Raw genomic sequence first — 22860 nt, 5'->3', positions numbered from 1 at the left:
AGGGAGGCTGTTCCAAAGCTTGGGTGCTCTAACTGCAAATGATCGGTCAAATGATCGGTCACCCCTAGTTGACAGTTTACTTTCTGGAACAACTAAAAGTCCCAGGCTGGAGGATCTGAGGGGCCGAGCTGGACAGTAGGGGGTTAATAAATCTGTTAAATAGTCAGGTGCCAAACCATGTAATGCTTTATAGGTAATAAGGAGGATTTTAAAATCAATCCTAAAACTCACTGGCAACCAGTGAAGATTGGCCAGAACTGGGGTGATGTGTTCCCTAAATTTAGACTTTGTCAAAAGTCTGGCTGCTGAATTCTGAACAGTTTGTAAACGAGAGATGGAATGACGATTTAAACAGGTGAATAAGGAGTTGCAGTAATCAAGTCTAGATGAGACAAATGCATGTATAATTCTCTCTGTGACCTCTAAAGAAAGCATTAATCTGATTTTGGAAATATTTCTCAGTTGATAATAACAGGACTGCACAAGGAGTTTTACATGTTGGTCAAATTTTAAATCTGTATCAAATAAAACCCCTACGTTTCTAGAAGTATTTATTCTTGTTATTTGAGGCTAAATTTCCAAGAAAAGTCTTAGCTTGATTATAGACTTTGTCAGGGCCAATGAAAAGGACTTCTGTTTTGTCAGAGTTAAGCTGTAGGAAATTCTGAGACATCTAGTCTTTCACATCAGCTATGCAATCCTGCAGTACAGTTAGCTTGTTAAGCATGTTTGGTTTGACTGAGAGGTACAGCTGTGTGTCATCAGCATAGCAGTGAAATGATATGTTATGGCGGCGAATTATGTGGCCTAGAGGTAACATATACAGGGAAAACAATATTGGTCCTAAAATTGAACCTTGGGGAACACCGTAAGTAATAGCTGAGGTAGAGGAAGTAAAATTACCTATTGAAACAAAAAATGTCCTGTTGGATAAATAGGATATGAACCAGTCCAAAGCAGGACCCGTTATGCCAACCCATTCTCTTAGTCTTCTAATTAAAATAGCATGATCAATGGTATCAAAAGCAGCGGTGAGATCCAGCAACACCAAAACAGAGTGCTCACCAGAATCAGCTGCCATTAGTAGATCATTGGCTACCCTGATAAGAGCAGTTTCAGTGCTATGCATAGGACGAAAACCTGACTGAAATTTCTCCAGGATGCTATAGCACTTCAGAGAGTTGCATCAAGATCACCTTTTCCAGAATTTTGGAGATAAAGGGCAATTTAGAGATTGGACGAAAGTTTTTTAGAATGGAAGGATCAAGGCCAGGTTTTTTTTAGGAGGGGCTGGACACTGGCTGTCTTGAAAAGGTCAGGGACACACCCTGAGGGAAGAGAGTGTAAGAGAAAGTGTAGTGGTTGCCGAGTGAAGATATTTTTCACGGGTGTGGTTAAAGGTGGTTTATTACAAAATAATATGCCTGACGTTTTCGTGGTGTAGCTGAGGCCAGAGAGATATACAGGTAGCCTACGTGGAATGAGGATGCCTACGGTAGAATGAGCGGGAGAAAGAGCAGGTTGGCCATACGTTCGAATTTAGGCCGGACATATGGATTTTAAAAGCCCTGTCCGGCGTCCGGCGCAGCCTCAAGCCGGACGCTCATTTGTTCTCCTTTTTGGAGTTGCGCTTGGCATCTAAAATCGTTGCTCGGACGCAGCATCGTTTCACAAACTATGGACGCAAAGACTGCTGGTCAAATTATGTGCAGTGCTTCGCAATCAGGAGGATGTTAAGTTGATCTGTTTGCATCTTTCCAGCGTGTGTTGCTGGCCTAGCCTAGGGAAGAAAATATCTGTCTAAGTTATAATAGCCTACCTGTAATATCTGTCAGCAGCTTGCTTGCCAGCGTTTCCCAGTAGGCTATAGGCCTACTTCGCAAAAGTTGTGAACTATAACCGCATATTTTTGAATGTCGGCGACTAGCTACATAAAAAAAACGTGCGTTCATAATACGTGCGTGCTTGAGATGAAACCAGCAGTTTTCAGCAGGATCATGCGAGGAGGACCTGTCTCTTAATTAATTTAAAACAAGTCAATGGTTTTACAATGTTTCAGTCAAGCTTTGGTTAGTTTAGATACAACTAGTATGCAAAATGTAAAGTAGTGGATTAACTTTAATTTGCTGTGCTGCATATTGGACAATAGATGCACATAGTAAATTATATAAAGTAGGTTTATTAAAATATGTAAATAGCTTAGTCTAACTTTGAAAAAAATATTGAAGGGAATCCAGTCCAGTGCACATGTCTTTGGCAAGTAGCCTAGGCTACTACAGACACAGGTGAAGAACAGTCAGCCTCAGCAGTAAGCAAAATCAAATATGTACAGCCAGCTTCAAAAGCAAGCAGCCCAGACCCTAAAATTGGGCATTTATAGCTTTGAAGGTAATTCACACACAATTATTTTTCATTCGCCAAAATATATTTGGTAACTTCTGTAGACATCCAAAATGGGGTGGGGGTTAAAATTAGTAGGAAAAAAAACTATTGCATAAACAGTCATATATGTCTTTTTGCCGTGGTATAGTCTTAAGTTTCATTTAGATGTCTTGAAAAGGTCTTAAAAGTCTGTGCAGATACCATGAGAAAGACCGTTGGTTAGCTAGCTCATTTAAAATATCCTAAACTTTTTTTGACCCTGCCTCTTAAAAAAATCGGAATCGAGAATCGTGAGGAACCGGAATCGAAATAAGAAATCGGAATTGGAATCGGAATCGTTCAAATTCAAACGATACCCAACCCTACTCTTAAAGGGAATGACAGATGTCATTCTCATTGGTTTAAAGGATGTTAGGCCTACACCTAAAACAAACCCATGACTGATTAAGAAACATAAAAACAACTCTTTTGCACCAAGCGCCCAGCATTTGATCACAACATCACGGCATCAAATTAGCGAATATGGACTGGACACACCTTAAATGTCTTAAACTTTGCGCCTCTGACCCGACGTTTCAGATCGCCAACATAGGGCCCATAGAGTCTCTCAATGCCAGTGTAAAGATCAGTAATGTAATACATTTCAGTGGACCGGATATATAATATGCATTTACTAGGCTATGGCAAATCTGTCTAAAACGTGAGGGGAAAGTGGGGGAGCGTGTCCAGACATGAAGATCTTATCACATCACTTCTCTGTTCATGGGCGTGCCAGCTGTAAGCCTGAGCTTAATGGCCATGTGCTGCCAGTATGTGTATCATGCTTGCTGCAGGCACAGACCTCACAACAAAACATTGCCTCTGTCCATAGAGAAACCAGCTAATATCATAAATGACCACAGGAGAGCAGCAGAGTCCCAGAATCCAACCACAGAGAAAGGCTCATCAGAGGCTAACTGGTGCCAGCACAATTTCATAGGCATGTACTTAGACATCCTTTACGAGTCAGAGGCCTCACATAAAAGAGACAATGAACTGCTGCCAATTAAAATAAGGAAGAGACTTACTGTCATACAGACTGAGATGAAAACCCAAAGATGTGGAACTCTGTCTTTTTCTTTCTTTCTTTCTTTCTTTCTTTCTTTCTTTTAGCAACCTTTATGATGAACAATTGACATGCACTATTCTGTCACCTCAGGGTTTGCGGCATACATGGCTGGGGCATGGCATGGCATGTGAGCGGGTTTGAGTAATATCACTCATCAGTAATTCATGCCTCATTCCACCTCACACCTCTTCCAAAGCCACAACAAACCCAGGAGATCATCGCTGTGCTACTCACCTTTTGGTTGCTCCTGCAGCGGCCAAACACTGGGAGACAAAGCACTGTGCTCTTGGAGTATTCTCTAAGATTTCAGTTCTGATGACATGATTAGATCACACAACTATACATAAATGTTGTGTGTGACTATGTTGTGTGTGTGTGTGTATTTACATATTGACATATTGGTGCTGTTTTCCCTTTTCGGTTCAGTGAAGCCTCAAAGAACTTTAGACATGAACTGAAATCCTTGTGGTGATTCATTTCGGGATCCGACACATATCTGTGATATACGTTATGTTTACATCACAGCCAAAGCAACAGATGTTACCATGGATGTCATCAACAACTTGTCAAACAAGCACCAACGAGAGACAAAATTCTCCCCTCTGGAACATCTTTATTAATCTGTAAAAGAGCATGCCATTTTAAGTTTCCATAATTTCTCAATATCCCATAAACAGATGTTATTCAATGTTAACAGCATTAGTCAAGCTGAGCCGTTTGAGTTTGTTTATGGAAAAAAAGAGATTTATGATAGGGCAAAATGGCATGTAAGCCTTACAGTGCATTCAGTAAAATGTTTTTCAAAGGAGAGCCACATTTTAGGACTTCAGGAGTTATTAATTTCTCTGTGAGATGTTAAAACAGATGACGTGTACAATTTTTACAATATCATCAAGACTGGCAAGAGATTGTCAAGGGAAGTCTGAACCAACATCTTGTCAGATGCCTTTAAGTGAGACCATGCTCACAAGAACCCTGGCTTATTCCTCAGATGACACGCCGAGGGGAAAAGATGTCCTGAAGACCCGTGTTTAGTTTGAGGCGCATGACAAATTATATACACATGGGCGGCATGGATTCCTCTGGTCAACAGCTGCCATCAGTACATCAGATAAAACAGCGCAGCAGCCTGGGAAACATCAGATGAGCCTGACCCTGTTGACTTGATTTCACAAAGACAGAATAGAAACGCACTGACATAGTCATGCACATATGCACCATGTTTCTGCTCATACACACACACACACACACACACACACACGCACTCACACATACGCACACGCACACACAGACACACACTCACACATACGCACACGCACACACAGACACACACACACACACACGCGCACACACTCATGAATGCTTGATATTGTCAGTACCCACTGATGCAGATGATTTGATAGTTTGCAAAAGAGTGTGAGAACAATAGGGAAACAAAGAGAGGGAGAAAAAAGAGAACCATGTTAATGGCATGAGCCTGTGGCCCTGTGGCCCCGCTCTAAACTCCACCTATGGACCTTTATATGCATATATATATACTATGGAACCTATAGACCTTTATATGCATATATATACTATGGAACCTATAGACCTTTATATGCATATATATACTATGGAACCTATAGACCTTTATATGCATATATATACTATGGAACCTATGGACCTTTATATGCATATATATATATTGGGGCAGCCGTGGCCCACTGGTTAGCACTCTGGACTTGTAACTGGAGGGTTGCCGGTTCGAGCCCCGACCAGTGGGCCGCGGCTAAAGTACCCTTGAGCAAGGCACCTAACCCCTCACTGCTCCCCGAGCGCCGCTGTTGATGCAGGCAGCTCACTGCGCCGGGATTAGTGTGTGCTTCACCTCACTGTGTGTTCACTGTGTGCTGTTTGTGTTTCACTAATTCACCGATTGGGTTAAAATGCAGAGACCAAATTTCCCTCACGGGATCAAAAAAGTATATATACTTATACTTATACTTATATACTATGGAAATGTATCAGATAGATAGATAGATACTTTATTGATCCCCAAGGGGAAATTCAAGGTCTCAGTAGCATACAGACATCACACTCAACATTCACTAACAGCAGAAAAAAGTAATTAAAAGTATATAATATAAAAAACACAACTAAGCAATAAGTACAGTAGAATATAAAGAATAAAATACAAATTATACTAAATAAACTAAATCAGCAACAAAGGGATGTACAGAAAGCTCCATCTTATGCACACCTGATGCAAACATTGAAGACTAGAAACTCACATTGACTAATTAAAGATGATGTAACATTATGAAATAAGTTAAAACAGTTATCACAGACATACAAGGCAATGATGTCATCAGGAAGGTGCTGGTTACTTGAACTTAAGTTGAAAAAGCATCTTCAAAAACAGACACAGCTGTGGTGATGACTCAATTGGGAGTAATGCACTTTGAAGGATCAGCAACAAATATGTATACATACATAAAGCAAGCACATGTGCAAGCAAAGCATCCCACCAGCATTAATGCACATAAACAACCATAGGTGTTCCAGATAGGGGGTCTTCATAATTGGGCCTTGCTGGTTGATACTGAATCCTGACCTGTGATGTAGTTCTGACCTGATCTGCTCTATTCACCACAATGTGAGGGAAAAAACACATGCCACAGAGGAGAGGGCCATTATCAGATTAGAGCAGCCAGCCCCTATCCACCTCCATCTTTTCCCTCCACCTATCCACCTCCATCTTTTCCCTCCACCTCTCTGCTCTGTGATTCTCGGGAAAAGTGTCTGGTGTCAAAGACTCTCAGATGGAACGGGAAACGCTGCGCCAGCAATTTTGTTTCAAACTCGGTGAGCTCTGTGTGGCTAACGGGAGCTGTCTGCGCTGACAGCGCTTTGTGAGGTAGAAGTGTGCTGCCTCACAGCCTTCCTTTCACCCGACTGCCTCGCGACTCTACCTGCTGCAGCTGAGAGAGCGACGGACCGCAGGGGCTGCAACAGATTGGAGAGGAAATAGGAGATGACTAAATGGGAGAGGGGAGGCTCAGGAATATATTTTTTTGTCAACATTACAGTTGTGACTGCTTATATTTCCCTAAAAAACTATTATGCTCTACATTGGCTCTTTTCAGCTTCTCTCATTGAATCATAATTATGTGGAATAAATGGCCTATTACTCCAAGGGAGGGGGGAATCTGATATGACAAGCATTGTTGAGCAGTAGGTGTGAGACAAAAGAGTGTGCTATGTGTGGAGAGAGACAATCTGATTATCACATTTGATCATCGGGGGGTCAGCACACAGATCATCATGAGTGCTTACTGCCCTGCAGTGCTCTCGTGACTTGCACTGGGCTTATGTGAGCTATTACATCTGTTAGATGATGGAGTGGTACATTGCACACAACACACACACATACACACAAAAAAGCACACACAGGTAGGTTAACCAGAGTGCATTATTTGATGGGATAGCTGCAGATGACATATAGAAGTGACTGACCACACTGACCATGAATGCAAAGACTCAACTTGAAACAGATGTAATTCAGATGTGAACTTGGAAGTCTCTGCGTGGCCTAAAGGAAGCAAATTCTTGTCTCTGTTGCTAGCTGCCACTGTAGTGTAATCCAGTGAAAGCTGGCACACCATATCACCGGCGAACTGGCAAAGGTGTTTGACAAAGTAATAGTGGTAATGACTGGAGGTTTGACAAGGGCACCGCTCTTTTTAAGCTGGCGAACATGTTGTTTGCAGTCAAACAATGACATTGTCAAGAACTTTCATTCTGGCTTCTTTAGAGAGAGCTTTTGAGCATCCAATATAGCTGTTAAATGGCTGTGATTTGGACATGTCTTTGCTCATTGGGACAGCCTTCCTCTGCTCGTGTGCCAGAGCACTTCTAAAAGCAGCTCGTGTGGCTCTGATTTCTCCCCAGCAGCGATAAGCCTCAGCGAGGTGCCCGCTGAAAGCAGAGAGGCCCGGAGAGTGGCCACTTATCAAGATCAAACTGTGCACCATGACAACCCCAAGCTATCCCTCACCATCCGCCTCAGATGGGGCCCACAAGAAATGTGATTACACACTCCTGCTTCTTTGTGAGGATATTATATTGCTTTCATCTGCATTTTTTATGGGATTTGATCAGAGTTGTGCATAGAGAGGACATCGTACGTTCACGCACTGATAGCATGGCTTACATTTCATCAAGCGTGTGGGCGCATGGTCATCTTGTGCCCAATATTCATGGCTCTATCAAGAGAGAGAGAGGGAGAGAGAGAGGGAGAGAGAGAGAGAGAGAGAGAGGGAGAGAGAGAGAGGGTAACGGAGAGAGAAAAAGTGGGGGTTGGGGGGAAGAGAGGAAGGAATCAGGAATTTTTCTTTTAATGCAATTTGCTCTTACCTTACAGACCAAAGCGGATCCGTCAGGCGGGCCGGCGTGGCTAATGAGATCTGTGCTCGGGCCCAGAGTGGGGGGGCCGTCTGTCAGCATGAGAGGTGACGGCTTTAAGGGAAGCCAGTGATACTTCATTAATTAACCTTCACATTCTATGTAGATCTGCTCATCAAGATGCAGTTAATTAAAGAAAGGTCATTCCAAGGGCTGCATTATTACAATAGAGGAAAGGTGGCTGTGTGTCCAGAGAGACAGCGAGAGGGGGAGGCAGACGATGGGGGTGGAGGAGGGGTGGAGGTGGGTGGAGTGAGTGGGAGGGTGAAGTTAAAATGGCGTCTGAGGTGGTGGAGACAGCCACTAAAGCCTCACCTCTCCTCTACCCTGCTCTCTCTCCACAAACGCATTTGTTCTCTCTCTCCCCCCCTCTCTCTCTCTCCCCCTCTCTTTCTCCCTCTCTCTCTCTCCCCTTTCTTCTGTTTTATTTTCCCTTTCGCAAAAAGCTCTAATGGATAAAGCTTGGTTAAATATTTCATCATGCTCTCGATTGACAGCATCTATCTTTTAGCATTTTAGAAGAGTTGTGCCATCTCTCTCTTTGCAGGTTGCATGTGTGTTCCTTCAGTGGTATTTGGGCTGAAAGTGGCTTCTGCTGACCCTGCGAGGAGTTTGGACTTAAAGCCATCTTAAGAGAAAGAGAAATGGGCATGAACCACGCACAGCATCAAATAGTCATGGGCCGTTTCCCAGTGAAATTCACTTTGAGCCGGTGACTTATTTAGTTTGCTAGCTGTCCATCTTGTCTGCCTGGGTCCCTGTAGACCGCCTGCGTGATATAGCCTTCATTTCCATCCTCTGCCAAGACCATCACATCTCAGGCCACTTCTACTTTTTTATTCCATTATCCGTTGAGAGGCAGTGCATGTCTTGTATCCACACTTTATTTTATTTGTTTATTTTCTGATTTATTTATGTTAAGAAAAGACTTGTGAAAACTACTTCAGACACAGCACAGCAGCTTCAGTAATGATTTTCTTGATTTGTGACATTTACCAAAGTTTTGGATTTTGGCCTCTCAAACAGCCCCCAAAGTCTGCAGGGAAGAGCACATAGTCACATCCCATAGTTTGTAGAGGGCAAATATGTATGGGGTTTTGCAGAATAAGTAGAAACAAGAAGAACTCTGAATAATCTCTGAATAGTCTGTTTTTAATTTAATGATTAAGAGGTAATACACAGGACTGCAACACTGTTCAGATTTCATATTCCTCTGGCATTTTCATTTTGGTAGGTTTCTAACTATGAATCTGAAGCTCATAATTATACCAAATTGAAACAGGGGCCTTAACAACACTACGGTGCTTTTCAAATGAGGAGTCAGATATTGAGGGACAGCCTCACATATTTTCAAACAATGATCTGACAGTTTGGTAGAATTGGTTCTTTTGAGGGAGAGAATTAAGGGCAGAAAAGCAATGTGTGACGGCATCATCAAAGAGTTCGTCCATCTGAGACTGGACACTTTTCCCAAAGCAACAGTTGCTGTCCGCACAGTGTACAACAAATTGTCTCTGTTGTGCTCATAGAATCATTCTTATGTAAAATGTTTTACATTTCAGTGAGACAAAAACCATGGCAAAGACGATGTCAATGGCAAGGGTCTAGAACAACGTAAGGGTCTAGAACAGCTTCTAATTGGTATCATGATAAGTTTTTTCTTGGATATAAATTGGATATGAATCCCAGATCAATACTGACATGACTGAATGTGTAATTGTTTATGTCAATTAAACTTCTGCTTGAAGCTAGAGAGCAGAAATACATCTAAATCCACCATGAACAGATTTGTTCAATATCTGACATGCAGATTTACCTTTTACTTGAATTACTCTTATGGAACTGACCAGAGATAGCTGCCAATTTGCTGCTGGCACAATGTGACAAACCTTATCAAATTCTATTTATATGATTTTACATTGATAAAATGTAAATATAAGCTTTTTCCTTCAGCTCAAAGGTTGATTTTAAAGTTTTACTTTAGGTAAAGCTGACATGTTAATGCCATTTGGCTACTCCTAGACTTCAGTGCTCCTCATGGCTAATACATTCAATCAGAGAAGAGGGTGGAACTTCGGCCTGAAGCTTTCTGGTTTCATTGTTTCTGCTAAACTAGGTGTTAGAAACCAGTGGCTATCAAGCACATCTGAGCACTGTGTGTGTACTGTATGTGTGTGTATGTCTGTGTGTGTGTGTGTGTGTGTGTGTGTCAGCATCTTGTTAGGTGCCCACTAGTTCTTTCCTTGAATTTCTTTTTAACATCTTAACATCACTTCATGTGATGGATCCAACAGAGAGGTAAAGAGGGAGAGAGAGAGGAGGGAGGGAGGGAGGGAGGGAGAGAGAGAGAGAGAGAGAGGAGGGAGGGAGGGAGGGAGAGAGAGAGGAGGGAGGACGAGTTAAACTAGAGAGCCATTGCAGTTTCCTCTGATCTTAGGTGCAGGGTGGTCTATCAGCAGCCCTCAACCTCCCCCTCCTGCTCTCTTCTCTCTGTTGCTGGGTGGAGAGACATTACTGTCAGCCCCCGCAATAATTTATCCTGAGAGCGCAGTGGACCATCATGTAGCTCTGTGTGTGTGTGTGTGTGTGTGTGTGTGTGTGTACGTGTGCGTGCATGCATGCGTTTGTGTGTGTGTATATGTGTTGGAGAGAGAGAGAGTGTGTGCAGCACTTTATCAGGCAGGCAGTAAATCAGTGGTGTGTGGGAGCGGACGGCATCGTTGTTTGATCTCTTTCAGACACTCTAATAATCTGCCCGGCCCTGATTGATACCTTCACACAACAAAGCACATTACCCCAGCACAGCCACAGCCATCTGTGTGTGTGTGTGTGTGTGTGTGTGTGTGTGTGTGTGTGTGTGTGTGTGTGTGTGTGTGTGTGCTTGTGTGTGTGTGTGGTTATCACTACATTTAGTGCTGGGGAGGGGGAGGAGAGAATGAGTGACTCTTTTACAGAGACATGGGGTCATTTGTGCGAGTGTGTGTGCTTGTGTGCGCATGTCTGTGTGTGCATTCATGCACAGGTGTTTAGAAACAGAGACGCCATGTCGTTTAGAGTCGTTCCACTATCAGAGGGAAAGACATAGACACCAAGATAAGAAGACTTAAAGACTGAGTAACAACATGGTGGATCGGTGAGCCAGTGCATATTGTTTGGTGCACAGATGTAAGCCAAAGAAGTGATGTTGCTTGTTATTTATCGGAAGGAAATCTCACTCGCCTGATGGTAATGATGGTGTTGATGTGTGCTGCTCACCACAGATTCACAACCCTAAGACATGTATGCAAATAATCCTGAATATTTTTCATACTTTAATGTATACTCTCCTTAGCATGGCAGATAATTTGTCTTCTTCATATTTGATAGATACCCAGACATATTAGTGGAAGTCTTTTTTTCTGGGGGGCAAGAATTTAATGACCTCAGCTCAGGAAATATAGTGAAGCAGGATATTTAAGAAAAATAGTAGCTTGTGGGTTCTATCAATCTGACAGATAATACGCCTTCCCAGGATGCAAAATGAACATTACCGCATGCCATCATATATCATAATAGACATTTGTCATACAAATCATTTAAACAGTATTTTTCATTTCTCATTTCTGTCTGAGATTAAGACCTGCATACAGGCGAACCATTCATGATGACTGCTTTTGGTGCCATAATATGTATTTAATGCAGTATAGCAAGTGTGTGTGTGTGTGTGTTGGCTGTGCATTTATAGTTCATATTTGTAGCTTTCATTACCTGAAAGGCAAAAACAACAAACATTAAAACAAACAATATGATACCTTAACCATTCTGTCTGAACTAACCCACCCGCGTGCACAGAGCACAAAGATGACTCCCCTTCTGTCTCGTACTCCAGAGCACCTTCAGCCCCTGTCCCTCCAAACCAAAGGCCTCACTAGCGGCCTGATCTCCCTTCCTTCATGAATCAGCTCGACCCTTGTAGGGACGCACACAGTGCAGGAAAACATGTGTTGTGCATTCCTGCCTTATTAAGGTGACAGATGAGAGATGCTAGTGGCTTGTCAGGTCAGAGTTATGCTCCAGCCCCAACTCTGCATTACTGCCACTGCTTGCCATTTCCTCTTTATCTTTACTTTTCTTCATCATCATCATCATCATCATCATCATCATCATCTCTCTCTCTCTCTCTCTCTCTCTCTGTCTCTTTATACATATGTACACAAAATGCATATAGGCCTTAAAGGCATCTAATGTCAGTGAACACAGCACATTTATCTTGCAGAAATAATTCCTTTAGGAGTGTGTTCTGTTAACCTCTGTTAACCTTTACCATAACATGCATGTAGGGTTAAAAGGGAAGTATTTTCTTTGGGAAAGCAGAGATGTTAAAATATATCTAAATAATCAGAAAGAAAAAAAATTATCACATAAGCATACTTTTGGTCATGAAGAATTAGTAGAATGGATTACTGAAGAGCAAAGCTCTGACATTTGCCAGGACGGGATTGTGTGCAACATCAGAAATTAGGTCATAGTTAGTAAAGCTTCATGTGATTAATTTTTTGACTGAATTCAACAGAACACAGAGAATAACAATGTACAACACTAATGTTTCACATGCTTTCCCTGCTGTGTATAAAGTACTTTTCAAAAGTTGGTCCAATCTATTATTCCACAAAAAAAGAAAACAGAGAGAAAGTAGCACATTTTCAGTTACTAATAGAGTTATACAGTCATATTTCATATTTTGACTTGTGCTATAATTTCCCTTAATGCGGTGAACTCAAATCCACCTGCTGCTGCTCTGTTTCGTTGAAAAAGAGGCCATGTACACACACACACACACACACACACACGCACACACGTATACGCACACGCATGCACACACGCACAAGCACACACACACATACACACACGCACACACGTATACGCACCCGCATGCACACACACACAAGCACACGCACGCGCGCACGCACACACGCACACACACATGCACACACACACACAAGCACACACACACAAACACATGTACACACACACACACACACACACGCACACACACACACACACACACGCACACACACACACATGCACACGCATGCACACACACACAAACACATGTACACACACACACACACATACATAAATGCACACACACACATTTGCACACCTCAATACACAATCCTCATCTTCTCTTGTGCTCTTAGCCTGTTGTTCCTCCTGCATTAAGTGGAGAGGTTTGGCAGGAAACGCTGCCATCGCTGCAGGCAACTTTAAATATCACCTTTCTTGTTATCTCCAAGACCCGTTTTTTCCGGTAAACAGAAGGGAACATGTAATTCAATACACTTCCAGGGCAATTTGCTTTCAGAGGACATCGCAGGTGACATGTTATATATTATTTGCGGATACCCAGAATAAACTTGGTGTTTTAATAAATAATGCAGATATTCAGATAATATTTAGCCGCTGCCTTTTTCCCCCTGTGGTGAGTGTATGATATGAGGTTTCTGTTAGAGATGGAGGCGGTTATGCTAACCCAGGCCTGGTGTCTGATGGAGGCGGTAATGCTAACCCAGGCCTGGTGTCTGATGGAGGCGGTTATGCTAACCCAGGCCTGGTGTCTGATGGAGGCGGTAATGCTAACCCAGGCCTGGTGTCTGATGGAGGCGGTAATGCTAACCCAGGCCTGGTGTTTGATGGAGGCGGTAATGCTAACCCAGGCCTGGTGTCTGATGGAGGCGGTAATGCTAACCCAGGCCTGGTGTTTGATGGAGGCGGTAATGCTAACCCAGGCCTGGAGTGCTCTGAACCCTTACTGCTGGATTAGTGGCCTGATCAGTCACAACACACAGACACAAGTGTGCAGCCAGGCCCCTGATCACTGCTGAGTTATATGCTAAGTCTCAAACATCCACGACCCCACACCAGAGCTGGGTTCTGAGTCCACTCTCAAACATCCACGACCTCACACCAGAGCTGAGTCCACTCTCAAACATCCACGACCTCACACCAGTGCTGAGTCCACTCTCAAACATCCACGTCCTCGCTGGGCTCTGAGTCCACTCTCAAACATCCACAACCTCACACCAGAGCTGACCAGTGACTGATGGGGTCAAACTTGACATCCTCAGTCAACAACTACAACTACTGTAAATGCATTTGGTCTCATATCATCATCCTTACTGTATGTAACTAAAATTCTGCATTTATGACTTATACACTCTCACTTTATCAGCTTTTTTGAAATACAACAACTCAGGTACAAGTTAAGGCCTCTTTCTTTACATTACATTACATTACATTACATTTGGCTGACGCATTTTTAACATTCTTCATGGCATTCTTCAACTTAAATCAGCAATTTCCCAGCTTATGCTGCATCTTGATTGCTGTCCATAATGGAATCAGTGTGAGGACAACTGGAATGGGTCCCATATATGAGATGCCAAGGACAAAAAGTCAGTGGGCGTAGTGTGGTGCTGTGGTGACTGTTCGACATCAGTGAAGTTGATCAGACAAAGAGAGAATATCAGATCCATGTCTTCTATAGATCAGAACGGCAGTTGATCAGAGCGTTGGCAGGACAATGAGGGGTTAGATCTGAGAGCCAGAGATCAGAGCTGTCCTTCAAATGATCCGCAATATGAATATTTGCTCCTAATCTGCACTGCACATCTTTCATTGGAAATGAGGGGCCATTGTAAACATAATCGTTTGTGTTAATGATAACTGCCAAAGGGATGATGGCTTTTTCTCCATCTCATTGAACAAGCACAGTCTCTCCAGGTTTATAGAGTATATTGCATTTTGGTTCCAATGTTAATGATGCAAAAACAGACTCATTTCCCATACACATTTCAAACAATCTCAGCCACAGTAATCTCCTTGTTATCTAAGCGATAGTTATCTGCTTGTCAGTACAAGTAAAATGGGAACATGTTTGCAGTGTTGGGAGTAACGAGTTACAAAAGTAATGTAATTACTGTAATATATTGCTTTTTGCTGTAAGGCGGCAATGTAAGGCATTACAAAAAAAAATATTTTACTCGGTACAAACTTCAGTAACGCGCATTACAATGCATTTTAACCTGAAATTAAGTGGTATTATGTATTGATACATATTCGCAAACAACACTGCGAGAACAACAGAGGAGAAAAAATCTGCGCAAATAGCAGAACGTAGCTCCTGTTACTGGTTGAAGATGACTGTGGCTGGCTGCAACTGACTCGATGAACATAAGCCTATACGCTCATTATTTTCAATTTGTCAGAGACAACTAGGATATGAAGAACAGTTAAGTGCACTTTGTGTGTGAAACCGAAAGATCTCTATACCTCGCGAAATAGCACAATTAATTTAAAGGGACACCAGGCAACGTTTTCGTGTTAATTACTCATCTTCGTAAGTCGGTATATGGTTAAATGACTTATTACAGGGCGAATGAAGACTCTCTCGCCCGCCCCTACTGCCTGTAGTATGAAGAATATCCCGCTTGCAAGTTCAGTGTATTGTACCCGGCGACCGAAGCAGGATCAGTTTACATCCTGCATCCACAGCACAAAGGCAGGCTAACGAAACGCTAGTGATTGTTGCAAACGTGTGTATAATGGCAGAGCCGGCGAAGAAGCAGCGAAAACCCTTGACGGAAGATGCAAAGAAAAGGAAAAGAGCTTCAGACCGAGCGAGGGGGAGTTTCGTAGAGAAAAAGCATCAGGCTTGTCTGGTGTCCCTTTAATGACACATCTAGAGCGGTGCCACGCTAATCTTTTTGATTCTTGATAAAGCATAAATGCTCTTCTAGTGCTGGTCAGCTTTGTGCTGTGAACTTGAATTAAAGAGAATGAAGGGATAGAAATGTAAAAAAGATAGGGACTTGGACTTAGGTCGCAAAAACAGTGACTTCATCATGACTTGCGACCATGGGCGGACTGGCCATCTGGCATACCGGTCATTTTCCCGGTGGGCCGACGCATATATATATATAATTTATACATATATATATATATATATATATATATATATATATATATATATATATAATTTAATCATTTTGGCCAACGATCGGCCCAAAGGAAGGACAATCAGCGGCCCACTGGTTACATTTCCATATTGACACTCGACTGATCCAATAACAGCTCACGTCAGGCCCCACCCCTTGCATTTTGGCCCACAGCCAGGATTTTGTGAGCCATCAGAAGTTAATCGAAGTTGCCTACACGAAATTGCGGCGGGTGCCGGTGTTACATGGCAACTGGCACCCATGTTAACTGGCTGCGTTGGTGACGTTTCACGAGTGATGACGTTTCTTTGACAGATGTGGCCGCTTGCAGATTTGTCACTTTCTGATGGAAACTGGAGACGAACAAATACAAATATGCATGACATATTTAAATGTCAAAATTGTCTGTAGTAGGCCTACGCTACATGCACTGGACCATGAATATGCCACCAAAAACATAAATACAAATAGCCTAATAATAACTCGTGGGTATCGAACCTGTTTCCTAAATGAAACCACTTAAGATACATGATAACCATTCATCTACATACTTGCGCCACGAACCAGCTGATAAGTCATAGTGAAATTTATTTGACTTAGTATATACAATTTGAAGAAGTCAGCTGATGATTGTAGCAAGTTAACATGCATGGCTGATGGTGTTGTCTTGCTACAGCAGTTGCCCAAGCCAATAGGTCTTGAAAGTATCATGGTTAAGTTTTCAAACATTTCACTGACTGCTGGTCAGGCTCTCTGTGGCCACCTAGTATCTGTAGCCTAAATTGAGGAAGCGTTGCTGGTCTAAAAATAAATAAATAATAATAAAAAAAACGTGTAATGGGGAGGATTGAACCCATGTCGACTGCGTGAAAAAGCAATAGGCTATATAAGCATTAACCTGTTGTGCCACAGGAGAAGCATGAATGTGTGAATTGGGAAATAAAATATCAATAAAATATCAAACCCATGTTTACATGTCAGCAACATTAACGTTAATAGCCTATAACCCTTAGAGTTTTGACTCTCCCTGTGCGCAAATTTTGTGTAAAATATGGACACGTTATAGACTTCTCCTGCCCATTGCAGTGTGGGTTTCAATGCCTGTGTTTCATGAACTGAATTCTTAAAAGAATAGGCTGGACAAAAGGATAGGCTACACAACACAAGGATACACATTTTTATTTGATTTATTTGCTGATTTATTTGCTCTACAGACACTTCAGGTAGGGGCGGCCACAGCCTAACCTCAGTGAAACGTTTGTAAAACTTAACCATGATACCATGATACTTTAAAGGCCTACTAAATGGCTTGGGCAACGGTAGCATGATAACATGGTAGCCAGATAACATGAACAGCTATGTTAACTTGTTACAATTATCATAACGTTAGCTGACTTCTTTTAATCATTCAACTGAAGTCAATTTCTGTGAGTGCCGTCAGCTGGCTCGTGGCGCAAGTTGATAGACATCTGATTACCAAGCAAACAGGTCAATTTATTCGTGGTTCGATACCTATGTGAAGTTAATTTATGCTATTTAGGTGTTTGTTTTTTGGGTGGCATATTAATGGTCCAGTGCATGTAGTACTACATACAATTTTGACTTTTAAACATGTCATGCATATTTGTGTGCGTCTCTAGTATATCAGAAAGGGACAAATCTGCAAGCGGCCACATCTGTCAAAGACTCGTCATCAATCATGAAACGTCATCAACGCAGCCAGTTAACACGGGAGCCAGTTGCCATGTAACACCGGTAGTGACAATAGTGCAAAAGTAACACCAATGCAGAAGCTTCAAATACAATATTGCAAGTAGGCTAGCATATGTCAGCAACATGTTGAAGTTTGTTGAGCAGGTGGTGGAGCCAGGGGCGCCTGCAAGAATTAATGCTATGGTACGCACCGCTGTTGAGTAGCCTGATGGTACGCACAGTGCGTACGGACGTACACCTGCAGGCGCACCTGGGTGGAGCCTAGTTGAGGCTACATGATAAGAACTCAATGGTGGAGCAGGTAGGCTATGTGTGATGCCATGCTGACGATGATGATTATGATGACTTATTAATTGCGATAATGTAATGATGTGGTTATGATAACGTAAGGCCGTGCTGTGATTATAATAACAAAGTGCAACTTAAATGTTCTAAATGAATGATTTGCAACCCCGGACAGCAAAAGAGTGTCAAATCGATGTTGTTGGTCAGATTGATCAGTTTCCGTCAGACGCCCAAAATTCAACATCGATGGCATGAGTGGTGGTTGGTCTCTCAAAGTAGAGCGTCGAAGGGGTTATATCTTGGAAGGGTTAATTATCATGGTAAAGATGGGCTAAAAGACTAACCTGACCCTAGCCAGATGAATTTCGTTCCGCTTAGCTCCGCCTAGCTTCACTCACATCCATCTGGGACCTCTTCCATTGAGTGTGATTTCTGCAACCGACTCTATGGTTCAGCCAATCAGGACGCAGGGCGGGAGTTTCATAGATGTGACATAGCCAGGGGGTCAAGAGCGTGCAGATTAGCTTCGGCATGTTAGCATACGCCATTTTCAAATATGCCGCTGCATGGAGAATTTGGAACCAGCTCCATGCACGAAAATCCGTGTTGGGCACGAGCTCTCATGCGCGTACATGTTGGTGGGCGGGTACCTATCCGGCGGCTACAGCCAAACGTTATTCAGTGCGTATTTCTTGAGGAGCCTATGAGAAGACGTGCATGTTGTGGTTGTTTATCCATCATATAACAAATAAAGAAAATTGTATTGATCTTGTTTCGTTGGTGTTTGTCCCGAACAAACATAGCCTAAACATTTAAAACAATAAATTACACAACAGCGGCATAAAGACCTTGTCTTGTTACACCATGGGTCTCCAACACGCTGCTCTCAACCTATAGCCGCCCCTTTTGGAGCTTGCCAGAGGCTGAAGCACTAGGCTACTACATTTAAACACAATTATTGCCGCGAGGCATTCCAGCCTACGAATTTAATAAAAAGTAAACCATGCATAATTAAAAGAAAAACTCAATTTAGGCTACTTCGCTATGTAATAAGGTTTCCATTAGAGCACAGCGCACATTCAGTGAATGAAGGAAAGGCCTTGTCTCGCAATAAACAGCTGGAAATTCCAACACTTTTTCAACTACACGAAACTTTACAGTGATCATCAAATACCCTCTAGATTTAAATGCCCATCAGTCTCAACATTTAACTATATAATAAAAGTCAAAAAGTAAATTAAATCTAATACCAAAACCGAAAATCGTCTGCGTTTGATAGCCTGGTATGCCGCTCCAAACAAAACGCATGTCTCACAATAACGTAGAAAAGGTCTGCCTCGAATAAGCCTACCTCAAATAAATACCTGTGCTTTGCGCAGCCTAAGTAAATAGCAGACGGCGGACATAATTTAGGATTTACGGAAAGTATGCAATCATACGATGTTGGACGCCTGGCGATGCTCTGGCCGTCTACTGTGCCTCTGACACCGCTGCCTCATTTGGATGGTAACTCCACAGGTGAGCGCGAAGATTGGATGTCGTGGATGTGCAAGTAAATTGTTTTTTGCTGAGTCCGCAGACAACATTCTCTTTAACGGTTACTTTACCATCTGCGGTGTACAACTCAAAGTAAAGACACCACATTTTAAAAGAGTTGGGGACGTAATTGTCCGCTCAGGCTGACCGTTCTGTGCGTTATCTTCAATACTATCTTCAATAATATTGAATATCTTCAATATTATTTTCAAAACAGGGTGGCTATTGAGGGCTCTGGCTCCAGTCATTATTGTGGCTACTGGCTATTATTGGCTTGATTTGGTCATGGGCCAACGCTAGAATACGTTTAGAGCACCCGCTATGAGATGGCAAACAATAAAATAAAAAACAAACCAATCATAGACTGTAAAAATGCGCTACACTTGGCACTAAAAACCGAATAGTTTATTTATAGTTCGACTACGGATATTTCATGTCATGTTCGAATGCATATTTGCAGCAGGACAGCAGGCAGACCGCTCTTAGTTAGAGCCGCTGTTATCCAATGAAATTAAGTTGCGCTTCAGGGCGACTTCACTCGGACTCCATGCGCGTTCCCGAGCAACTTTTTCTTCTTCTTGTTATGAGGCAAGGACTTTATGTGCATTATCGCCACCCTCTTACTGGAGGACGACTCTCTTTTTACAGAATATCCAATAAAAATCGACGTTGGTCCATACGTCATTTCCAGCTTTGTAACTTGGCGCATGGTCAGAGCCGACTGGCGCTGGATCCGAACCCCAGTGTTCAAGATGGCGTTGACTATGAATTGGCCGGATTTACTAGCCTAGCCTCCACCATTCATTTGTATGGAGGGTGGGACTTAGTCACTCTCTCCAGTTATATATAATACCTCCATGGACATAGCATAGAAGCGACTGTGAGACTGTTATTAGCGTCACGGGTTGGCTTCGATGTGAGTGGTTGAAGTAGCACGTCAATAGATGACGGACAAGTGGCTTATTCAATCATATGCAAGCATTTTTTGATTAGGCCCAGCCTTCTGAAGCAACACTTCAATGGATCGGTTCCAGATGGATGAGTGGAGCTAGGCGGAGCGAAATTCATCTGGCTAGGGTCAGGTTACTAAAAGACTGTAGACTGACGGAAATGTAGACTACAAAACATCAAGTCATATTCATGCACAAGCCAACTACAGTACAGTATACAGTAACCTATACGATAGGCTACTGAAAGACATTAAAGATAATTAGTTAATGTAGCTATAATGTTCCAAAATGTACCAGCAATGTAGTATAGCCTACAGGAATAAAATATTTCCAGTAACAACCCTGTTTATTTTGTGTTGTTTCAGTTGTCCTACAGTGATTAACGTCTACGACAATCTAGGTAATTTAGCTCTTTACACATAGGCTTCAGTAACTGTTTGGTGCTGCAGTCAGTTGAGCATTGTATAGTTTAAATGTAGCCTATTGAATAATTTGAAATGATACTTTGAATTCAAGCAGAAACTCTTATTTAATAATTGCTTGTATATCCTAGGCTACTTGAATATAGAGATCATGTACTCCATGGCTACCTAGGTCTATCACTTTCTGTGCTCCATGACAGTTGAAATATATGCATATTTAAGGGTAATGCAAAGATTTTGTATTTATTTAGGTGTGCCCGACTGATTTGAGGGCCGCTTGGGCCAAATATGCCAGGGCCGATTTATGGTCCCAGTCCGCCCCTGCTTGCGACTCCACTCAAAAGACTTCAGACTTGACTCGGACTCGAGCTTTGAGAATCCTGAACAAGCTGTATTTCATGCAATTATTGCTTTTTTTAATCTTTTTTAAAATGTATTCATGTATTTCTATTTTATTTTATTGCTACATATACTTTGGGAAACGTATAACGAGCGGCATTGCCAATTTGCCATAATGTGCAACGTAACGCATGCGCTATGTGCGCACACTCACAGATATATAAAAAAAAATGCATTGACCATGGCGACAAGAAGTCCTCCCGGAGTTGTGCCTTTTATCGTTACTTTCAGTTACAATAACTTCGTACACAGAGGAAATAAGCGAACAGCTACATGCAAGGTGCGTGACACCAGGATAAATTATGCCTATTCAACAATGTCTGATTTCGTCACGCATCTCCAAACGCACCCAGATAGGTCAGTCACTTAGGCCTAGCATATATCGTCACAGGTGACAGGCAGGGATGGGCAAAAATACATCAGAATGTATTTCTAAATAAAATACCTAATACCCTCATTTTTAATGTATCAAAATAAACTACAAAATACAGTAGGCCTAACCATGTTATGTGTCAATATGAAATACTGTATTTTTGTATTTAGAAAATACTCAAAATACTTTTTTCAAGGAAGTATGGAAGCACTGCAAAAAAAGCTTTTTTTTTTTATCCCAAACATTTAGCTTATTAAAACTATATAGCATAAAACAATACAATTTGGCCCCTGTCGTATACCGTATGCAAGTTCATGTAGTGTGATCAGAATTAAGAATAATTCAAGAATTTACATTTACATGTAGTCATCTAGCTGATGCTTATCCAAATGACTGACAGAGCTTTCAATTAAACACATTATAATCAATAGGCCAAAATCATAATTGTGTATCTGTGCCGAAATTCGTAATTCAAGTCCAGTGCAGAACTGAATAAGAAAATCATACGGCTATGTATCTTGAAGTTCCAGTATGTGAGAGACTTGACGTGCCTTACAGTAATATCTCCAACCTTGAGTATGCAGCTAATAAGGAAATAGAATTGTTATTTAATTAAACAAGGTGAACTTCTCCCCTCTGTGGAATGCAGAAAAGGATGCTACAAGGAAGGGAATTTAAACACACTCAACACCTTACCATCTATTGATGTCATTGTGGTTGAGATATCTGACATTTTTCTGTTAAAGATTGGCATGGAGACAATGGGACAACTTGCACAGGTAAACTTGCTCATCTTTACTTGCGTACCACTTCACACCAGTGCTTCAGACCAGAGCTGATGCTTCAGCAATACTGAAAAGCTGTAAGTGTTGTTGAACACAGCTGTTCGCACATTAGCTGATTGTGATAAACATAAACCATTGTTGCCTAATTACCAATTATTCATTACACCTGTGTGTAGTATCTACTTTTTTGTGTTTTTACATATAGTATTTTACAGTATTTTTAAAATACAAAAATACACACCAATAAAGTATTTGGATACAAAATACAGAGCCCTTTCCTTCAACCCAATAAAATACAAATGACAAAATACTATTTTGCATTTGAAACACATATTACATGTTTCAGAAATACTACCCATCCCTGGGAACAGGCAGATTACATCTTTATGGTTGGCCATATGATGACATACTTAGGTTAATACTGTATTTCACCAGTTAGGGCACCAAAATGGCCAGTAGCTGCACTGTGTAGCCTATCTTGACATGTC

The 22860-nt window shown here is 41.9% G+C and overlaps 2 long non-coding RNA genes across 2 annotated transcripts; one reads left to right on the top strand and one right to left on the bottom strand.

The window, feature by feature from the left end:
* Positions 1-58: 58 nt before the first annotated feature.
* Positions 59-8902, top strand: LOC121713891. Its single transcript, XR_006032968.1, has 4 exons — positions 59-323; positions 1351-1355; positions 3288-3296; positions 8892-8902. It is a non-coding gene; the product is annotated as an uncharacterized LOC121713891 (long non-coding RNA).
* On the bottom strand, positions 2579-22622 carry LOC121713893. The gene is made up of 5 exons (XR_006032970.1): positions 22612-22622; positions 18302-18311; positions 13995-14001; positions 10743-10748; positions 2579-2747 (listed from the first exon to the last, which is right to left on the bottom strand). It is a non-coding gene; the product is annotated as an uncharacterized LOC121713893 (long non-coding RNA).
* Positions 22623-22860: the final 238 nt, after the last annotated feature.

The sequence above is a fragment of the Alosa sapidissima genome, chromosome 7 (assembly GCF_018492685.1).
Source record: "Alosa sapidissima isolate fAloSap1 chromosome 7, fAloSap1.pri, whole genome shotgun sequence".
Classification (NCBI taxonomy): Eukaryota; Metazoa; Chordata; class Actinopteri; order Clupeiformes; family Clupeidae; genus Alosa; species Alosa sapidissima.
Note: the sequence above shows the minus strand (reverse complement) of the source record. Positions and strands in the feature narration are given on the sequence as shown.